At 35.8% G+C, this 23,447-nt stretch overlaps 1 protein-coding gene across 3 annotated transcripts in view; it reads right to left on the bottom strand.

Annotated features, from left to right (window-relative positions):
- Positions 1-23,447, bottom strand: part of LOC111044931 (irregular chiasm C-roughest protein) — a 476,131-nt gene that overhangs the window by 122,767 nt on the left and 329,917 nt on the right. The window lies entirely within an intron of this gene.

The following is a 23,447-nucleotide window of genomic DNA, read 5'->3' as shown; positions in this document are numbered from 1 at the left end:
ACCTTTTTTTTCGGAACTCATCCCTCGGATCTAATCCTGGAACTTGCAATAATACCGAATCTCTCTACCGCGTTACAGAGCTTCTCCAATATTGCTATGACTGGATTTCCTGGAAATTCCCATTAACTAAATAGTTGCTCATTGTTTCCGCCAGGCGCCATCCCAAGACAACAGTTTCCAGTATACATTTAGCATTTGTCTAACAGGAAATGCGCATTGCGCCGATCTGAAGTTGGAGCTATCTGTCTAAATCGGCTGAAGCAATTACCTGGAATAGTTGGGGTTGCGATGGCTACTGGCCTTTAGAAGTATGGTGATCGTCTATTCAGGACTCGGCTAGGGAATTATTCAGGGATGTAGAATACATGAATCCAGGTTTTCGATTATCCGCTCATCGACTCAAGCCCAACTTGGCTGGAGATGTTCTGCGTCCAACCCACTGGGTCCAATAAGAGCCGGCAACTATTTGATAAATACCTGTGCTCTCACCGTTACGGTAGCTTTAGTAGTTGGAAGCCTGTTTCGATAACTATGGTCCGCTTGCTTCTCCAGCAACCATCTATCTATCTCTGAACAGTTTTCATCAACTTCGCAAAGATTCTGCTGCTGATCGATTCAACCAGTTCTTGAGTCGAAACCATCATGATGATTATAATTCGCTGAGAAATTAAAAAAAAAATAGTTCAATAACTGGATTACTGTTACAAGACCTGATATAAAATTTGATTATTGATCCAATTCATGTGATATCAAATTATTATTCTTGCTGGTATAACTAACTTCTATTCCTCAAACAAATTTGTATTTTACACAATGATCCATGTTACGATGTAACTAAATAATAAGTAGTAGTAAACATTTTAAATGCGTTTTGACAATCAGTATTTGATAAATTGATTCATGATTAATTGTCAGTATCCATTTTATTCACTATCGATCTCAATTTTACTTATTTAAAGCTTCTTTGGTACTTCAGAAAGCTTGTACTTGTAACTGATCAATTTAGAATGTCCTCAATCCAAATTATCAACTAGTACTCTACTCGTTTAGATGATGGCTATAAAATATGATCTCCCTCTTTTATAACTTTACAAATCGTTTAACCTCAAAGAATTACAAAGCTGCCTGATCAAGCTCCCAAAAACAATTAAGCCATCTCTCTTCCTATCTATACGGCCTGTCTTGTCTTTCAAACCAGTATTCCACTCTACACCACTTGAAAGGGTTTTCCTGATTTTCTTTGTGGAGCCATCAGTTTCTAAAATTCTGTTGATAATATTGTCTTCAAATCGTTTTATATCTCTGCGAATTTCAAATCTAGCTTTTTTGCATAATAATTGTATTCTAATTTTTCTCTTGTATTCTTCTGTTTTCTTCGCTTCATGTCCTCCCGTGCTTTTATTGTTTGCCGTGTACTCTGTGATATTTTGCTAAAATTGGAAGTCTGTGAGAGTCTAAAAGTGTTTCTTATAGCATTTTGTGATATATTATAACTCTCTTGAAAGTCAGCCTGAAGATGAGTTTGACTTAACAATTGCATACTGTCTTCCAATTCCCTCAAACCATGTCATCAATCACTGGAGTCCTGCTCATAGATCCGTTCCATTCAGTTCTTGGTCTCCTTGTTGCCCAATCCTGTGATAGTTCGATTATTAACATTCTATGATCCGTTGTGAATTGAAATTTCCCTGTCACTTCGAACCGTTTTATAAATCCACTTTGAGCGGTAAGCACATAATCAATCTCATTTTTGGTCTGCTGGTTGGGGGAAATCCAAGTCCACTTTTTCCCAGCTCTTTTCTTGAAGAAAGTGTTGATTACCCTCAAGCCATGCTGGAAACAGAAATCGACTAACAACTGACCTACTTCGTTCCTTCTCCCATATCCATATTCACCGACTACATTTGCTTCATTGTCTTCTTGTCGACCGACCTGAGCGTTGAAATCTCCTAAAATTATTGCCGTATTTTTCCAGTTATTTTTTTCATGTCTGATTGCTGTGGACAACTGCTCGTAGAATGCTTCACGTTCCTCTTTCTCTGCTTCTGCAGTCGGTGCATAAACTTGATATATGTTCAATATCTTTGAACACCCGACTCTTATTCTCAAAATAGCCAGCCTCTCCGTAATCCCTTTAAATTCAATTATTTTTGATTTCAATTTTTCTCTAATGATGAATCCCACTCCTTTTTGGCCTTGCGTTTCTCCATAGTGATAGAAAATATATCCACTTTTCCTTTGTACGATTTTTTCAGAGTTCCTTCTCACTTCGGATACTCCTAGAATATCAATATTTGTCTTCTCTAGTGCTATATATATAGCGTATGGCATTTCCTTATTCGTAAGTCCTTGTAATTTCGCACTGATTACAAGTGCACGTCCAAATTTAAAATGTACTGGATCGCCTGAGGGCTTGCCACAGTAAAGTCATTACTGTCACCCAGGTAGGCACGTCTGTCACATTCATAGACAATGTGTTTCATTGTCTGCAATGGAGCTCCACAATCGCATCCTGGAGAGTCTATAAAGCCCCATTTGAAAAGAGATGCTTTGCATCTACCGTGCAATGTTCGGATTCGGTTTAATGCGACCCATGCATGTCTAGGAAGGTTAAATCCTGGTGGCCTGGTGCACTGTCTGAGAGCATCTGGAATTATAGGGGGTGCCTCCTCTCTCCATCTCTCCATCAAACAAAAGTTCTCACTCTTGAGGCGCTCTGCCAGCTTTATTGTTGGCTTTCTGGATTTGAGGTTCCTCATGTTCAGGTCTGGGATATCCTCATGAATTGGGAGCTGCTGGCTGGAGCATATCCTGTTGTGCAGTCGCAGTAGGGCCTGACATCTGCGCAGATTGGGCGGTGGTATCCCACTAAGAACAGGTAGCCAGGGAACTGGTGTTGTTCTCAGGGCTCCAGTAATAATGCGCATTGTGTTGTAAAGTTGCACATCCAACAACTTAGTGTGGTAGCTGTTCATCCAGGATGAAGCACAATACTCGGCAGCAGAATACACCAGACCAAGGCTTGAGCACCTCAGAGTTGATGGAGATGAGCCCCATGTGGTGCCACATAATTTTTGTATTAAATTATTCCTCGTCTTCACCTTGGCTACCATGTTTTTAATGTGTTGATTGAAGGAGAGTGTCCTATCAAGGGTAACACCAAGGTATTTTGGAAAACTGTTGTGGCGCAGTTTAGTGTTGATCATTGTCACCTTCAGCTTGGCATTTGCCATTTTATTATTCAGGTGAAAGGCAGACACTTCAGTTTTTCCCATGCTCGGGCACAGTCTCCATTTTGAGCAATAAACTGCTAGAGCATCCAGGTCACTGGTTAGGGTCTCCTCGCTGCTCTCCAGGTCCTTGTTTTGTGTGGCAAGGGCTATGTCATCTGCATAAGCAAAGACTCTGGACCTAAAACAGGGAAGGTCTGAAACATATAGGTTGAAGAGAAGGGGAGCCAGAACAGAGCCTTGAGGCAGGCCATTATCCAGTCTTCTAGTTCTGCTCATCTAGTGCTTCTCTAGTGCTTCCTCCAATTCACACAATCTATCTTCGGTACTGAGAGTACGAACGTTCAAAGTACCTACAATTAACCCTGGGGGGTATTGGTCATTTTTCCCCTCGGTGACCAACCGTCCTGGGGAAATGCTATTCCTCTTATCTTCTAAATTATTACAATCATTCTTTTTTCGGATTTTGTTGGTTGGCGGCCCAGTTCCCATAATTTGCTATTCTTTCTGGTTTTCTGTTTGCTCCACTCCTGCTGAATTCTCATCTTGATTTGTAATTTTTGGTTCCTTCAGCTTCTCCCCTTCTCTATTTTTCTCAGTGTTTTTCATGACAAATCTATCTAAACTGTCATTTCTGTTGAGTTTTCTTCCTTTCTTTGCAGACTGACGATTATGGAAATTCTTGGTTATTTCTTCCTGCGGCTTTGGAGATTCCTCTTCGCTTCTTGCTCTCTTGGAGGAGTTAGACTCTTGCTTTTCCAGGTCATCCAGGGAAAAAACCCTCCCATCAACTTTCAATTTGTCTCCTATCATAATCACTTTTCTTCCTTCTGATTTTAAACTTACTAGATGTGGGAATAATTGTTTTCTGATAGCCCTTATCTCACGAGTAAAATCTTCCTTAATTTGAATACTTTTGAATCCTCCATTTTCTTGCAGTTTCCTTTTTGCTTTCAATATCAAATTTTTAATTACAATTGAATTTAGTTTTACAATAACCGGTGATCCTACTTTATTCCTGTTCGTTCTCCATAAGTCTCTAATGGAATTTTCATTAGTATCAGGAACCAGAAACTGTAAAATTGCAATAACCTCCTTATTCATAGCGAAAAACTCTTCACTTCGAACTCCAAACAGCAACAGGTTGAATTTACTTTCTTTCACATCATTGAGCGTGTCCTTCTTTGCCTTCTCTTGTTTTATGTGAAAAATTTACGTTTTGATTTCTTCTATTTCCTTCCGAAAATTACTATTTATTGTATCCACCTTATTATCCAAAGTATCCAGTTTTTGCAGTTTACCTAATATTTGATCTAATTTCTCCTCAATAGTAGACATTGCTTCGAGCTGTTTGGATTGCCTTACTCAACGGTAAAAAGAAATAAAATCACCGGTAGACACTATAAAATGGATTATCTCAGATTATTGACAGTTTTGAATTGAGGGAACTCTAATTTACTGTTACAGATGTATTGAATAATGCTTATCAGTGGATTTAGAGCGGGAGGTCATGGCAGATAACAAAGTAACACTCAGTTCAGCTGCTGCGATTCTCTATCCTATCTGCTAGCCCTATCATGTACTACTATTTTTATTATTGTTTCTAGTATACTATAATCTTCCCTCCTTTGCTTGTTTGGTAAATTCAGCTCTCAAGGTTTGACGCAGGTTGATCAAAGTCCATCTTTCGTTACATCAACGTGCGTATTCCTCTTATTTCAATTGATCAATCTAACCTAGAAACTGACTTTTGCAAACTTCCTAATGCATGAAAACCGTTATTAAATGACACGAAAAACGAGATTTTCACTACACTAGACACTCTCAGATCTGAGGATACTTAACTTGTTCATAAAACGGTTTGATCAACACTTGAATAATTTAAATTTTTAAAATTATCACGACTACGTCTTGATGACTGTTTTCCACAGCACTTCACGGCTGCCAACCCTGAAGGCAAAATGCTGAACCAAAATAGTAAATATTTCGAGTACAGAGTTTAATTCTAGTGTAGTCTATACGATCTATTACCTCTCCCTGCGACGTTGATCGGCTGATAATGCAGGATTCACTTCACCTCGGTGTGGTAGGCTAGTGGGAGTCGATTTATATTTTGATTCTGCGGGATATTCCCAATAAAAAGGTTCATTACTTGATGAGAAAATCGACCACCATTTACCACCAGAAGAAATAATAGTCTAATAATAGATACCACACTCGATAATGTCTGACTATTGCAAAACAGGATGTGTCCTGCACGATCAATATGTGTCAGTCGAGAGAGAACGAATTTGAAGGTATAATGAAGTAAACCCAGTTTAACGAAACGGTAATATGGATATATTCTGAGAGATAAACTGTTACAGCAAATATTGAATAAATTAATGAACAGATTATACAAATTATGACTTTCAATAGATACAGAATGGATATTGGTTGATAGCAGATTTGAATCTTTAAATTATAAATATTATGTAAAAAGTTCGGTACTCTTTGATTGAACAAAATAAAATGGATGACCCTTGGAAAGGGTCATAAACTGAACTAGTTAAGTAAGAAAAAAAAACAAGTTAATACAAAATGATGATTCAGAAAATAGAATAAATCAATAATTAAAATTATCATCAGGGTGTGGTTTCGCCTAAGGAAAATAGACCTTTCGGCTAAGTACAGCGTGGATATTTAAATTCATTTAATACTATAGAAATCAATTATGATAACTTTTTTACCCTTAAAACTATAGTCATGACTTTCTCAAATGGACGAATTTATACGCTGTGCAATTTTCGTAGATTTATGGGGATCCCCTTTTATATATTCGAATAACTTACGTAGACTTTTGTTTCCGTTTTTTGGTTTTCGAAATATATTCGGCCGTAGAATATATCGTTCCGGCTGGATCCTTCCGCGTGGCGAAAAATGTCGAACAGACTTCACTAATATAATTTCGGGGTTTATTTAAATGAAATTGAAAATCTTAGTATCACAATTATTATAGGAACTTTGGAACAACTTTTTTAAAACAGAAAGACAAAGATTGAATTACATTAAACAGAAATTAAAGCTTTTGAACAATTAAGTACATGGACTAGGTCTGCATCCTACCGATGATCCTTGCAAAATGGCCTCGAGTCTTCCTCTTCTAATTTTCACTTGAGTTTCTTCTTCAAATTTTATCTCGCCAAATTTACATATTAATTCGGGATTGGTCAGATTCTGTGACGTAACCAATACGCTGAATGGGTGGTGTCAATGTGTCCAACTTTAAAGCTTTTAAATAGGGCGAAATTCCTGATTTTAAGTTGTTCCAAATTATCATTTAGTTTATATAATTATAATAATACACAAATAAATAATAGAATTCGTCTATGATGATATGCATTTATAATTAGCTTCGACGGATAGCTAATGATTATAGAACATAGACATGCTTTTATAACATAGAGTAGACATAACATAAGAATATATATGCTTATAATAATAATGAACATAATAATAAATAAATATTTCTTCCTTTTTTTTGTTTATATGGTTTTTTATATGCTAGAATATCGACCCTCAATCATCATATACTGGCTAAGCTAATCTGTCTTCATATTTCTAACAAGTATATTTTTATGATAGTTCATTAAATAAATATTCAGGCCTATTCGGCATAGAAATTAAAATATAAAAATGAAAATGTTAATATTACATAATTTTTATGATCGATCATTAGTCGAACTGCCTTCTCAATTTGCTACTTGTTAACAAGTTAGCTTTGGTCTGTTTTGGGGTTATGTTTTTGTTTCAAAACTAACCTTCAAATATAATTTTACTGATCCAATCCATAAACATACAAACATATATGGCTTTTTCCGTTGACGAATTTTTGAAAGGTATATAATTACTGATTTATTTATTTCATACTTTGTAGGTTAGATAACAGTCGTCTATCTACCTCAGATAAGATTGTAGTGCTTTTTCGGTGATGGAATTTATTTCGTTCTCATAACGGCCTATGAATAGATCTATTATGTAGTTTGAGGGCTGTACAATCTTTGGTACATCACAATATTATACACATTCATCTAATTTCTAGTTTTAATTATATCCAAAATTGTCAATGTTTTCAAATTAACATGAAATTATTTGATGACGTGCTTTCAGTTACCTTATGACGACAGTTTGATATCTTGTGAGACCGGACACCCCAAAAAAGAATTTCAACAATCTTCAGAAGAATATGATAGGAGTTTGAATTATATTCTCATGCTGAGAATTATTTTGCAAGCAAATATGTACTGCACAAGCACGACAATATTCGCGATAGATAATGGTGTGAAACGTCAAATTCAAGACAAACAGAAGCTGAAAGCCGATTTCACCTTTTTTTCGGAACTCATCCCTCGGATCTAATCCTGGAACTTGCAATAATACCGAATCTCTCTACCGCGTTACAGAGCTTCTCCAATATTGCTATGACTGGATTTCCTGGAAATTCCCATTAACTAAATAGTTGCTCATTGTTTCCGCCAGGCGCCATCCCAAGACAACAGTTTCCAGTATACATTTAGCATTTGTCTAACAGGAAATGCGCATTGCGCCGATCTGAAGTTGGAGCTATCTGTCTAAATCGGCTGAAGCAATTACCTGGAATAGTTGGGGTTGCGATGGCTACTGGCCTTTAGAAGTATGGTGATCGTCTATTCAGGACTCGGCTAGGGAATTATTCAGGGATGTAGAATACATGAATCCAGGTTTTCGATTATCCGCTCATCGACTCAAGCCCAACTTGGCTGGAGATGTTCTGCGTCCAACCCACTGGGTCCAATAAGAGCCGGCAACTATTTGATAAATACCTGTGCTCTCACCGTTACGGTAGCTTTAGTAGTTGGAAGCCTGTTTCGATAACTATGGTCCGCTTGCTTCTCCAGCAACCATCTATCTATCTCTGAACAGTTTTCATCAACTTCGCAAAGATTCTGCTGCTGATCGATTCAACCAGTTCTTGAGTCGAAACCATCATGATGATTATAATTCGCTGAGAAATTAAAAAAAAAAATAGTTCAATAACTGGATTACTGTTACAAGACCTGATATAAAATTTGATTATTGATCCAATTCATGTGATATCAAATTATTATTCTTGCTGGTATAACTAACTTCTATTCCTCAAACAAATTTGTATTTTACACAATGATCCATGTTACGATGTAACTAAATAGTAAGTAGTAGTAAACATTTTAAATGCGTTTTGACAATCAGTATTTGATAAATTGATTCATGATTAATTGTCAGTATCCATTTTATTCACTATCGATCTCAATTTTACTTATTTAAAGCTTCTTTGGTACTTCAGAAGGCTTGTACTTGTAACTGATCAATTTAGAATGTCCTCAATCCAAATTATCAACTAGTACTCTACTCGTTTAGATGATGGCTATAAAATATGATCTCCCTCTTTTATAACTTTACAAATCGTTTAACCTCAAAGAATTACAAAGCTGCCTGATCAAGCTCCCAAAAACAATTAAGCCGAAGATACAATTTTCCAGATACGCTAATACTTTTGTAAAATGGTTCTTATAATTCTAAATTTACAATTTTTAAGAGCAGTTATCAATTGCTGGACAAAGTTGTCAAAAGTTTTCACTTAGTTGTATAGTGGTCCGCTATAGTATTATCAGTAACTACAGATAAATATACTACTACAAAATATATATTACTTTTAAATATACTAATTACTATTTACATCATTATTTCAATTACCATGCATTTTTCAAGTGAATTTATTTGGAAGGTCCTATTATACATTTAGAGGGTTATATTCTTTGAGAGAATGTTAATGAACCTTTATTATGAATGAATAGTGAAGCATAATCGGATCAATATTTGATCATATCATCTTAATCAAAATGTTTCATAAAACAATCTATATCGATTATAATGTATTTGAATATAAATACCTACTGATTCCTTTTATTAGTGGTAGAGCATGAGATCTTCAGGGGTTTAGCTACTTTATTGAACGATGATCGATGATATTCACACACCCAAAAGAAAAATCTTTTCATACCACGACGTAAATACTTCTTGGTAATTCACAACACTGAACTAATTCATATAAATATTGGAGGTACCTCAAAAAAAAAAAAAAAAAAAAAATTAACTCCTGCCTACAAATTTCTCCTATCTTCTCGTGTCGATTTTCTTCTGCCAAGTGAAAAGACCCAATTCACCCAATCCTCACATGGCTGGTGATCATGGTCATTGTGACCAACTGAAAACTTTGGGACTGATGGCATCTGAGTTATTATTCGAGAAATAATTTATTTTGGGCTTTGGAATGCTCTTACAGTTAGCCTATTTCTATTAATACAATTAATCCTATTAATTAGTTGATGAAAAGATGAAACTCAAGTAGGATAACATGTACCACATATAGTAGAATGAGTCGATAAATTCTTTAAATATTATCGATCTATTGATTTATCGATATTGCTGGTGACAACGATAATAAATTATAGATATTTCTATTTGACAATGACAATAAAGATTACGTCGAATTGTTTTCGTTTTTTGTTCAAAATAAGTATCATTATGACTAATATTTTTTGAGATATCACACGATCTATACGTGTATGCTGTAACAGTGTAGTTCCACCTCGCTGCACAGGCAACACGTACTAGGTACATCACATGGGTAGGTACATCATATGGGTAGGTACATCACATGGGTAGGTACTCCACATGGGTAGGTACATCACATGGGTAGGTACATCACATTGGTAGGTACATCAAATGGGTATGTACATCACATGGGTAGGTACATCACCGATGCATTGAAAAGCATTTATAGTTCTTTGACACTATTTGCACAGTTGAATGCAATTTTTCAATATAACCCTCTAAATGTATAATAGGACCTTCCAAATAAATTCACTTGAAAAATCGCATTCGGTTTAATACAGATTTGCTCCATGCCAGAGCCAGCAGCTTAACTGCCATGCGTCAATTTATCACGGTACAGGAAGCTGTTTCAACAGGAATCACGCTCGCATGGTCAGCGCTTTGTCTCTCGCATTGGCAGCAGCCAACCCATTCAGCCAATCCTGAATCATGTCACTTGTTGAACGCACACAACAGAGCGTGTTCAAACAACAAACTAGTTGAATCAACGATCTAGTTAAAGTAACGAACTTGATAAACGTACTAATCCAATAAACTGATTTTTTCACCCATAATCCAACATTTTCAAAAGGAGGAAGGGACATGCATTCAAGGATTTTGGCTTGCTGCTTATACAAATTTTTGTCATTTTTGATGTCTCTGACTATCACTGACCTCTCTATAGTCTCTTCTTCTTACAGCTCAATCGTTTGATTGGTTGGCAGCCTTCCATCTAAATCTGTCCATTGCTACTCTCTTCCATTGTTCATAGCTCAAAGCACCCAGATTCTTTGTCATTTGTCTTAAATACTGTAGTCGGGGTCTCCCACGACCCCTTTGTCCATCAACTGTACCTTCCAGAATACTTGACGTGAATGCGTCGTGTCTTATTATGTGTCCAATCCAAGAATGTCGTCTGGCCTTGAGAAAATTCAGAAGAGATCTTTCACCGCCCTCTGGAATACCTCCTCCAGAGGGCGGTGGAAAAAAGATCTCTTCTGAATTTCCTATAGTCTAGGATAACCTTAAAAACAGAGCTTTCTTGAGTTTTCTTAGTCGGTGATTCGTTCACGTTTTCACAGAGAATGAGTTTTGAAACGACAAACGATTCTTACATGTTCCTTATACGGTTATTCAATACCATATCATCGCGTAGTAGTTGTCAGATAGTTGACATGAAAAATCAACGAAATACATGTAAAAATGACTGAAAAATGCGTTCTATTGCTCGTTGAAGAACACCGTTTCGACTATTAAAAAGTAGTTTCTTCTCTGTTCAACGTCAACGAGACATGACAAGTACGATTGAGTGAGAGAGTGCACAGTGACAAGTGCACATTGATGAATCTCCATCATAAGCATCAGAGTTCCACTTTGAAACTGACTAAATGCAGAGTATGTCCAATGAAGCAGTATAATTGCACGATTGATATACATACTTTGTCAGAGTGTCTATACTTGTTTAGCTTTATGAAGGATTGTGATTGTCAGTGTGTTGGTTTATTCCAGGTTGAATGGCAGATGATGATATTATGCATGAATGACGTCTGTTCATTTATTCATGACAACTGCAGTGAAACTGCCAAATGCGAATCCACTACACGAGTTGATGGTTGATGTAATGTGCATCTAACATCAAATTTGATGAATTCCGGTTGCACTAAATGTTTATTTTTGTTTTCAATGACTGTATTCATGTGGAAGGATATAATTATTATGTGTATTTCTTGATCCATTCCGAACTGCAATTTGCATCACTATCAATTCTCATTGATGATATGAACAATCACACATTGATCAACTGTGATTGAAGGTTTCAAAAACTGTCAGTAACAAGTTCGAGTCAGAATAGAATGGTGAAAGTGGCAGTTACTACAAAACAATCTCTATTTGACTTGAAAACATTCTATTCATTGTAAACCTATATCATAAAGGTAGCACAAATATCTAATAAATGTGAACCGAGCCAAGACTAAAGTAGGTAGGAAAATACTATTCAACCGCACTGTTTATGATCAACTTACTGCTAATTTAAAAACGAATATTTCTAGTTTATAATAATATTCTCAAGGTTCAATTTAAAGTTTTTTGTTTCTATGTTTGGATTGAGTATGAGGAATTTTCAACAACAGCCATGTATTTTATATTGTGAGTCTATTAGGTTTCTGCTCTTGTAGATGGATTTTTATTTCAGATTTCCAAGTGAAAATTGTAGTTTGAGAGTGCTACACATACATTCTGTGTCATTACATTCGTAAATTTCTAATGGGATTGAATTGGAAGCAATTCCAAACATGTATTTTGGAATAAATGAATCGAATTCCAATCCCTTCATATGTTAATGATGCACAGGAATAGATTATTATTTATCATGAAATCAAATTCTTGTTTCAAAGCATTGATGTAATTCAAAAAGCATTGTACTAAACCCAATGTTATTTATCAACCTCTCATGAATAGAACTCACTTCATTTTCAGCCAGCAAGTTTGCAAGCACTGATGAATATAGAGAAGAAAAACAACAGCTCCCTATTATGGTTGCCAAGTTGAAACGCCAGATAACAGAGGGAATCTGCCGAGATGGCGTATTGTGTACGTTTCGATTATTCGAGAAAACTTTATTATGGCAATATTCGCCGAATGCACATCTTGGTTTTCCTGGTGAGAAGTAAGTTGGAAGGTTAATTCGCATTCGGTTCACAATTGGCGTGAGCGGTGGTTGCAAAGTTATTGCGCTCAAGTTCTGCGGGCAAATTTGAAAAGTCAGAATTCAAGAGAAGGAAGATACAGGATTGACTGAAGTTGGGTGAAGTTGCAGTCAAATTCAGCCGACCCAGATGGGAGCAGTCTTTGCTGCAACTCTATTTTATGAAACCGATTAGATCCTAACAAACTCAATCATGGAACAAAGATTGCTCAAGGATCAATATCATGGAGTATACATTGAAGAGAATATTAACAAATTCTTCAAAATTCGGTGTTATTCAAATTTCCGAATAGCTTATGTTATGACCAGTCCATTCAACTTCTTATTGTAGTTTATATTCTATTATGTGAGCGTGAATTGGAGCTGTTCCGTTCATGCAAGGAGCATATTCTTATGTAAGCCTATAGTCATATCATCTTTGTTGAGAGAACGAATAAACATTCAGGACAGTTCCATAAAATGGAATATATTATTCAATTAGCAAGTTGAACATCCTAACCCAATAAATAATTTTGAAACAACCACTTCATCTTGTTAATTGATGATTCAATAACATGGGCAGTTATTCCAGGGAGCTGCTTAAAAATCCCAGTGACTTAGAAACGGTGTGAATGAAGTACTTTGAAGCGACATTTTGATCTATAACAAACAATGTTTCTCACTCAGGTGAACAGCAAAGAGAGTTAGGAGATTTTATTGCTGAGGAAGAAGTACGCCTTCTGGTCTCATGAGGCGATTTGTTCTCATCTGTCTTCGATACGGGAAAAACCCTACAGCGTCGGGCGAAAAACCCACACGATGTGGTCCACAAGAGTGCATTTATCTTCTGTACCCTCCACTACTTGTCCGACTTATCCGCATACTACTTTACGGTTAACATAATAAAACAGCTATCGCTATTCCGAATTGAATAAACTCATAAAAAGCTCTCCATTGATAATATGTGTACGGTATGTAATGTGATAGTTGCATTCGTTCAAACTATCAATTTATACATTATGTAGCATATGCCGGAAAGAATACCGGCAGAAAGGCTTCCACTACAGATATTGAATTATAAACCGGCAGGGAAAAGATCTATTGGTAGGCCACGGAAGATATGGCAATAAATACACTACTTGTATATATTATAGCGTAATTTTTTAAATGAAATATATATATTAATAAGCTGTTTGTAAGTCGGAACAGGCATTAGCCTAATCCTTGTACGTAAGATGTAGCATATCTGAAAATTACTCTACACTACATCCACTGTGTAGAATGACATCAACCCTGAACCTGAACTAGAAACTCATTTCAATTACATATTATTTTATCAGAACTAAATATTTTTCAAGAATCAAACGTTCGAATGATTGCTAAGAAAAACGCGAAGAAGTAATGAAGATTTTTTTTCAAACGTACAAATCAATAATAATTTCATTCTCATATTGCTTCCCATTATCAAATGTCATATTCCCAGAATATCATCAAATCGTATGTATGAACAGTATAAAATATTCAGTAAAGATATTATTCGTATATTATTATCAACAGATGCTGTATCATTATTACGGCTTATACTTTTCTATTCGTACAAATCTATAACACTATAAGATGTTTATTCAATCCCATGGGAAAATAATAAAACAAATACAATTTTTGAAAAATAAGGAATAACGTATTCGTCTCTCTATACAATCGTATATATTAACTCTCTAAATTCAATAATTGAATCGAAGAAATTTACTATAAGTTAAAATATTATAATAATATAAGTTAAACATAAAATTCACCGTTTATTCCAATCCACCTTAAATTGATGGAGCTTCGCTTTTGTATGAAATATCTTTGATACAGTACTTGGTTGAAGTGGAATTCGCAATTCAACAAGAATCAATTGTTAGCTCAGTCACACCCCAAATCTGATTCGCAGGTTAAAAAATTCATAGCGATCGACAGAGACTAACGACTTGAGTCGTCTTCAAAGTTGTAAATAAAACACACTCCACTGATTGCGTACGATCATTACAGTTGAAGAGTCCTGGCTAATTTCTCCGAAAGAGGTGAGAGGCTTCGGGGAAAGTCAGTGTTATTAATCACCATCGAGTGACTGGAGCGGAAAAGAAGAGTTTTTCCCCGTCGTTTTGAGATGCTGGTGGAGGTGCTCCAGTCACCTTTCCTCACTTCTTTTTCCATCCCTGAGTATTTCTTTCCCTCGTTCTGCACCCTCTCTCCATTTCGCCAACATCCAAATCACTTGGGTCGTTTCCCTGTTTCTCTGTTTTCTGCTTCTCTCCACACCGTCAGGAATCCAAGATGAGATCTACAAAGGAAACTCCACTGCTTCCAGCAATTACGCCAACTTTTCTACATTTATTGCAACTTCTACCAGTTACAGTTTGCTCTGGCAACAATTGTTTCACTCTCTCTCTTTCTCTATTTTTCTTCCTCCTTCGTACCCCTAATTACAGTCTCCTTGTCGCACTCAGCCGGAAAATATGCTTTTAATTATAATAGCTGCAAAGTTTGAGGCATAACGAGAAAAATACTGGCAGTAGCCTCCAGAACAGAAGGTTGTAACTGTTTCTATGAGCGAAGCAGAATAAATTCAACTGTTGATTCAAGCACACAATTTTTTATCCGTCTCATACCTTGTTAAACTTTTGTAATGAAAGAAGATAGCAGTATCACTCGAGAAAAAAAGGGTTGATTGTGTAACGTTTTATAATTGAGGTTTTTCGCAACAGTTTAAACACAATAAATGTTGAAAGAATAATGTCGAAATTCAAAACTGAGATACGACGAGCACATTTTTGAAGTTTACTTGTATTCGTATGTTGATCTATGTGCATCTGTATTCGTATAAATGCTAAGCTCCTTGAACAAAGCACAATTCTAGAACGATTCTTAACTAGTTCCTGATGATTCAAATTAACACGAATTCAATTTTTATTTTTTCCATTTTTATTATTATTATTTCGTAAGCTACTCTTGTTTGATAAAATTTATGAAAGTATGAAATTATGGAAGCAGCACGAGTGCTTAGAACTGAGTTGTGCGACCGGATGGCGAATAAGTTTAGCGAAGGGGCCTTAAGTTCAGATGCTTGAATCATCCGACCAAGATAAGGTATTAACGTCCGGGAAGGTAAGCTGGGTCGACTTCAACAAACAGCTTCATAGTTGGTGGACTGGCAAATCGATTCTCAACCTGTTCTAGACCACAGCCGAGATTCCACTCATAATAACTCGATGCGCCTTTCAGAAAGATGCTGAGCTTTGCTGGGAGATCTGAATTAGGGTCCTCTTAATCTATGTATCGTGAACTGATATTAGAGTATCAAGATGGAGACATCAATTGAGTAATCTGTTTTCACATAATATCTATTCTGATAGTCGGATACATTCATAATTTGAATTGGAAACAAAAATCTCGAATAATATAATATTACTCTGTTTATAATGATTACTCTATTCATGATTACTCAAGAATTATGAATACAAATCTAGATCTTTCACATGAACACAGAAAAAAAACAATAATTCGAAGAAAAAATAAATTCAGAATAAAAATTGTTACACATTTCACATTGAGAATATAGATGTTATGTAAATAACTACTGTGAGTTTTGATAAAAAAGACTTGCGGTTTTGAAGATCATACATTTTGTTTATTGGTCAAGTGGTCAAGTGCTTTATTGCTACAGTGGCAACGTCTATATAAAGAGGTCACACGCGGCCATATTGGATATTGTTCACAGGTTTGGTTACTAAACTTGCTGTTAGTTCGAGCTGATAACCAAATAATGACGTGTTACAAGTTTTTTTTCAATTTGGTCAGTTCGACTATTCAGGCTCCCAGAGATGAAGTACGAATTAGATAGGGGTTTTCGACGATTTGCGACTTAAAATGACCGCTCCGTGAGTAACATTGTAGGTCTTCAGTCTTGCTTGAGAGATTAGATTACCTGAGAGACATAGGAGCCACCCGCTGCCCTAACATTATTCCTTTCATATAAAACCTGGTCTTCCTCGAAGTAGAAATATACAAAAAGAATCATCTCAAAACTAATTTATCAACAAAATCAAAGGGAATCATCCCACGGTTACAACAAATACACTTAGTATTGTATTTCGTTGAACCATATGAGAAAAATTAAATTAAATGTAGGTTCTTCAATTGAATAACATATTATGACTATTGAAGTGGTTGTTGGAATGTTGAATAATCCATAAATGGAGTTGGACTCCTACTGAGATTCAAGGTGAACACAATAAAAATTCTACAAGTAGAAATAGAGAGCGAGATGAAAGAAGTTTCAAGTATGCAATAACTGTGGACCCGGCTGCTGCGTATAATTGCAGCTAATCATCTGAAGTATCACAAAGGATTAGGTGTAATAGGTGGAGAGTTAGCAGCAGTATGGCAGGAACACGAAAGAAATAATTATTTTGCAAGAAGAGGGAGAAAATGTATTCTATAATGTTGGAATGGAGTGGGTGGAATAAAGAACTTGAGATAAGAGAGAAGAGCGAGGATTTGTAATTAATCACATTGCTTTGGACATGGAACGGATGAAGCAGTTTTTACTTTCTTATCTCTCGACTTTCGCGAGAGATCCTGGAGCTCAACTACTTCTTGTCTACAGAATCTTTCGAGAAAAAATCTCGGAGTGATAAAAGTAGAAGAAGGATAAAATAATGATAAAGAAGCCTGTAAGCTGAATAACTGGGAAAAGAGGAAGAGGACATTGAATTTAGAGCCGGCGCGTAACATTCAACGATTACACTGTCTTCATCGGTCCTTTTGTAGCTGAAATGGTTCCGTCCGGTGGAGGGGGTAGGGGTGAGTTTATACCCTGCAATTTTCTTCTTTCAGGAATGAACCCTTTATAATCTGGGTAGACTTTTCGAGGACACGTCTTGCCTTTTTGAACCCTACCCGAGTGGAACTTGACTTCACGAGTAAATGGTCTATTCGTTTTCCTATCAGGCAATGAATAAATGACGCTTTTTCAACGATCCACTGCCCTATTATTCCACGACGACATCAAACTCCTAACAATTGTCGTAATAACGAGTATTGAATGTAATGACGTCACTTATTGACTTGAAACTGTAGTTAGAGCACTTATTGTTATTTGGTTTTTTCTAACTTTTGTTAGAAGTGTTCCTCCTTTTAGTGATGTACTAACTTTCTCATGCCTTCAATTCTTTCTTATTGAACATATCAAGTAACTGGCAGTTTCTTTATTTTTTCTATTGCTGACGTAAGCTCTTGAGAAATGATAATTGCAGACAGTACCCATTAAGTAGTGGCAAGTAATTTTGATTTTATCGCAAAAGTTTATTTCTTGAACATTTCTTCAATTGTTCCTCAACAATACAAGGAATAGAGGATTGTATTCCCATTTGTAGCTAGCATGTGAGTCGTTCCCTCATAAATGTTGTTCAGTTCATATACTGTACATTTAATATTGATACACAATCAACACGTGTTAACATTTGAATACTGATAGACAGTTGGCAAGATTGAATCAGGCCTTTGGCTTAAAAATTCAAGGGTAATTCATTATAAATTACATAAAAGGGTGTGTTACAACACATCTCAATAACAAGAGGCTTCATTAATATCATAAGTGTCAGTTAAAACGTATAGCGATAAATAACAAACTGTCTTGACTTTATCTTGATTGTGTTACAATAAAATTTAACTAAATTTCATTTAATGAAATCTGGTGTGGCGCACTCACACAACTTTCCTTGCCGTTATGAAAATCGATCACCTGACGCTATACGTTTCAACTGACGCTAGTCGTCACGCGCATCTTAAGCCTACTATTCTAAGATCTGAGGCAGATGGTGACAGGACTATAACACTGGAGACACACGAGGTCTTTCTCTTAATAGTGAATGATTCAAAACAGTTGCCAACAGTTTGCAATTGAATAATCACATTTTCTCGAATTTCGAGCTTATTTCCATTTTCATGTGAAAATGTTGCAAAACATTAATTGTAGAGATTTTCATGCTCAATCCTTATCACTTGGAATTTTTTGTTTAAATTGTATCTGAAGCCTGACAATTGGGAATCAAAAATCAAACTTTGCATAGATGAGGCAAATCACCTGAAATTTTTATAGATATGGGACTTGTGGCAGTTGATAGAGCTTATCAATTATTTTAGGTATAAATGTGATCAAGATCGTTGAAGCCGTTTTCGAGAAAATCGCAAAATACCCTGTTTTTGACAACATTTTTGTCATTTTAGCCGCCCTCTTGTATTGCATTTGATTGAAATTGTTCGTTTCGGATACTTATAGAGTAAGGACCTTAAGTTCCAAATTTCAAGTCATTCCGTAGATTGGGAGACGAGATATCGTGTACACAGACGCACATAAACTCACACACACACACACAACACACACACACACACACACACACACACACACACACACACACACACCAGACCATTACCCAAAAACCACTTTTTCGGACTCAGGGGACCTTGAAACGTATAGAAATTTATAAATTGGGGTACCTTAATTTTTTTCGGAAAGCAATAATTTCCTCACCTACGGTAATAGGGCAAGGAAAGTAAAAATGTACTTCTCGATATCTCCTTCTAATCACTATGGAAAGAAAATTCCCTATCAATTCATGGAGCTCTTCCCTCATCCTTGTAACTCTACAAGATCATTAGAATCTTTTTCCGCAAAGGTTACATTGTTCAAGCATATTGCACATTCTATTCAAATTCACTGAGTTGAGTAACTGATTTAGGAATGAACTTTAATTTCCTTTTATAATGAATTTATTCCAACTTCCAGCTTTGAATCCAAATCATGACCATCATATTTCATTTATGAGTGAGATAAATTTTGCCCCGTCAATCATATTTGATCATGATTTCCGGCTTCAATGACAAATTATCTACGACTTTTTATTCGTGAGGCCATTTCAAATTCGTAGAAACTCACATCCAGAATGATTTCATGCGTTAATCACATTAATTACCAAATATTATCAACTTCGACTGTAACAAAAGTTGAACGTAGGCTACATGGTAAAATGACACTTTGTGTGGGCAAGCTAACCTCAGCGGCTTCATAATGCTGCGGTCGGTATATTTCCATGTAGCGCCGGCAAAGTGAGGGAAATTGCAGAATAGAGAAATATACGGAGAGTGGAGTAGGTGATTTCATTAACCCGGGGAGGTCCCCGGTTTCTAATTCACCAAACAATCTGTGAAATATCGCTTCGCCGCTACCGTCAAAAGTTCAATCTCTACCAGGAGTTTACCACTGGAATTCAATACAACCCACATGCCATTTTCATCTCTTCCCTCCTATCAAACGGATAAAAGGCAACTCTAGCTCTCATTCTCTGTTCAATAACCTCTCTGTTAATTACACTTCTTTCAAACTTCTTAAGTCACATGCTACTCAATATTTATACAAGACAATTATCAATGTAACATTGGGAAGTTTTCAAGTTTGAAGTACCTATCAAGATGATTCATAATTATTTATAATATTATTGAACATGAACAGAGTTGGTTATCTTCTTTCTCACTCCCATATATTCTCATCTTGCAACTTTTGCATAATTCACAAGTAGCATTCCAATCCATTCTATTCTATTAGGTCACATTCTATTGTCAGTTAACTGAATACGACATTCTACTCTTTTCACCTATTCATTTTCATTCACATTAGCAAATATCTATTAAAAGATCGTCTAGAGGCTAAATCAATAACATCTCTTTCTTCTGAATTTTATTCGATATAACTGTCAAAATTAAGATAATCAGCAAAAAATTATCACTTGTTCAATAATAATAATGTTTAAAAAACCCATATTCATGGAAGATTATGAAATTAATGAGAATTTTTATTTCTATATTGAGCTCAATTCTCAATATAGGAATAGGTTACAATAAAAATATTAATTCTCAACTACTATTTAAATTGAGTTCAATTAATGGATATAATGTCAGCCCTCATGAACCATACAGACATGGTAAACTCAAGATTTGCCTTGTTATATAACTAGTAGTTCTGCGAACAGTAGACCTCGCTCATGAATAGCCTTCAACTTTCAAACTAATGAGAAGGGCCATTAAGAAAGTCAGTATATTGTGAAGATTTATCCATGTCATCTATTATTTCCTCCATTGAAAGTACTAGAGAAATTGTTTCCAGGGACACTGGACTTATAAATGTCTCTCAAGGAGGTACCTTTATCATCCCCATATTTACAATATTACAACTTTTCTAATAATTAACTATAAGAAATCGGTCAACTGACAGAAAAATGGAATATGCAGTAGGCAATTTAGACGATGAATCGTCTCACAGACGATAGTGAGACGGAAAATGATTCTAAATAAGATGGGTTTGTTGGTGAAAATGACAGGAGGTTGCTAATGATGTTCTCGTGAAAAGTGGATTCAATGTTATGGCTTGTTATGCCTATGCAGAATGTTAATGCTCACAAGTCGGTTTTCGATCTCATACTAAATACTAAAAGGAAAACAAAGCCTCAGCTTCGCTTCGGTCAATAATATGGGTCTGCATAACATAATTATTATATGATATCATATGATACCTCCTATTGATCCTGCTCTATTCCTCTCGTACATCCTATTTGTTATTTCATATCAATTCATTCATAGTACGGCTGAAATCATATAAATAATCTAAATTTAGATAATCATCTTGAATGATCTAAATGAAATTAGGTGATTATCAACCATTTTTCCACTCAGGTGAAATTATATGGATTGCACTTGGTATTAGTGAAAATACTGCATCGTTCAGCGAATAAAGTATTTAATTTGCTTTGCTATGCTGATGGACGAAGTATTATCTGGCTCAGAATGACACATTCCATCCAGCCAATTTTGAAGGTAATTTGTGATGACATTCATATTTTTAAGATTGAGGATGATTTTGTGAATCTAGACCTTGTTCATAACAGCTTAAGCCTGCGCCGGTGCACGCAAGGGTAAAATAAGGGGATTGTCTGACCGCGCAACAAAATAGCGTATATGAAAGTGTTTGTCGAGCGGTAGCCCTTGTTTGCCGAACGTGCACCCGCCTCAGTTGCGCGGCCTAGCAACGCCTGATGGGGACCAACCCTCACCATCCTTCCCTCAACCACCCACACCACATCCTCATAAAAGGATCCGTGTCAAACAAATGGAACAGTCTTCGGTTTTCTATACTCTTTTTCAACTCGGAGTAGCCGATGATTACTGTTGGGTTCTTTTTTGAATTATTACATTCATGATGTCTTGATATGTACTGAATTGGTGTTTCTGGTAATTGTTCTTTGTACCTGATATTCAAATCATAACATGAGACTTATAGTCACCTATAAACAATGTTGGTTTAAGCTGAGATATATGAGCTGTTAACTTAATTTAAACTCCGAAAAAACAGTATAATAAATGTGACCATACGTAGACCTATATGTAATCGTAGATTAGCGTTAATTAAACGTAGATGGTGCATATGGCCCTTCGATATCATAATGAATCCCAAGTACATTGAACATGAGCATTATATTTGAATGGTATATGGTCAAGTACAGAATCACCAATCAAGCGAAAATTAGGCCCGCCGCAAAGTAGACCCACGGTAATCCACGAAAAGCAGCCCACGCCGTGGGATGTTTTGTAAACTATTGCTAGGCTTCTCCAGACATCTGTCCAATACGAGTACACCCATCGATAATTGAGCTTCCTATTTCGATCGTAATTTGTTTGATTGTGTGGGACAATCGCAAGCGCGAAACATTTGACCTAATCATGCCACATAGTGTGCGCAATTAGTGCTCTGATTTGTGCGAACAATTAAGGTTAGCCACGCCGCCTCCATGAGAGGGAGTTGGCCTGCCTCATCACTAAGGGATTGTCTCATTACAATCACAACATATCCCTATTAGATTGGGACTGACCGCCTCATTACATGAATACATAATCAACTTGGCTACAATCGACAAGACGTTGGTAGAGGGTCAATATCAATATCCATATCAATGAGTCTAAATCAATAATATCTCTTCTTGACTATCTCAGCAAAATAGATGAAAATGTAGATTGAAAATGAAGAAATTTTGTTCCACGTATTTCATCCTAGAGTTTTTCTCTTCACTTAATTCTCTAATAAGCTGTTATTCTAATGCCAGTATCTTCCAAGGATCGTGGCTTTTATTGTTATCCTATTGCTTTTCTACATAAATATTTCTGTGTCTGCAAAAATTTTCGTTGTCAACACGTTAAAATTTCGAGATTTGTCTCATGCTCTTATTCATTTTTCTCAAGAATTATGATTCCATTAGTATCCGTCATGCATTGTCTTTATGATTCGCTTCCCTCATTGTCATCCATAGCACAATAGTGAGTCCATAATACTTCTCCACTAAATCTTTTTTTAAACGTATGCCAGTGATTTTGCCACAAATTCTATCATATGAACGATTTTTCTGTGTAGTAATATGTATCTTTGGAATTAAAAAAATAAAAGAAGGATGAGAAAAAACAATAAAAAAGGTTTTAAAAAAAACATTTAAAAAGCATAGATAGGTTTCATAAGTTCCAAGAAAAAGGTAGATATAATAATATCCACAGAGCTGCTTATGAAAGTGAAGTTGAATTGATGAATTAATACAAATTAAACTATTTACAAAATAATTAGTTAATATTTTAGTTTTTATTCCATCTAATTCACTTGTCACTTGTTGTTAACTAGCGCAGTAATTTTACTTGATGAAAGTTTAAAGAGCACTTGATGTGCATTTTATAAGCACAATAAAATTGAAATTTGAAAGAATAAAAACTCTCGAGAAGCATTGAACACCATAATTCAAATT

This window comes from Nilaparvata lugens, chromosome 3, assembly GCF_014356525.2.
Source record: "Nilaparvata lugens isolate BPH chromosome 3, ASM1435652v1, whole genome shotgun sequence".
Classification (NCBI taxonomy): domain Eukaryota; kingdom Metazoa; phylum Arthropoda; class Insecta; order Hemiptera; family Delphacidae; genus Nilaparvata; species Nilaparvata lugens.
Note: the sequence above shows the minus strand (reverse complement) of the source record. Positions and strands in the feature narration are given on the sequence as shown.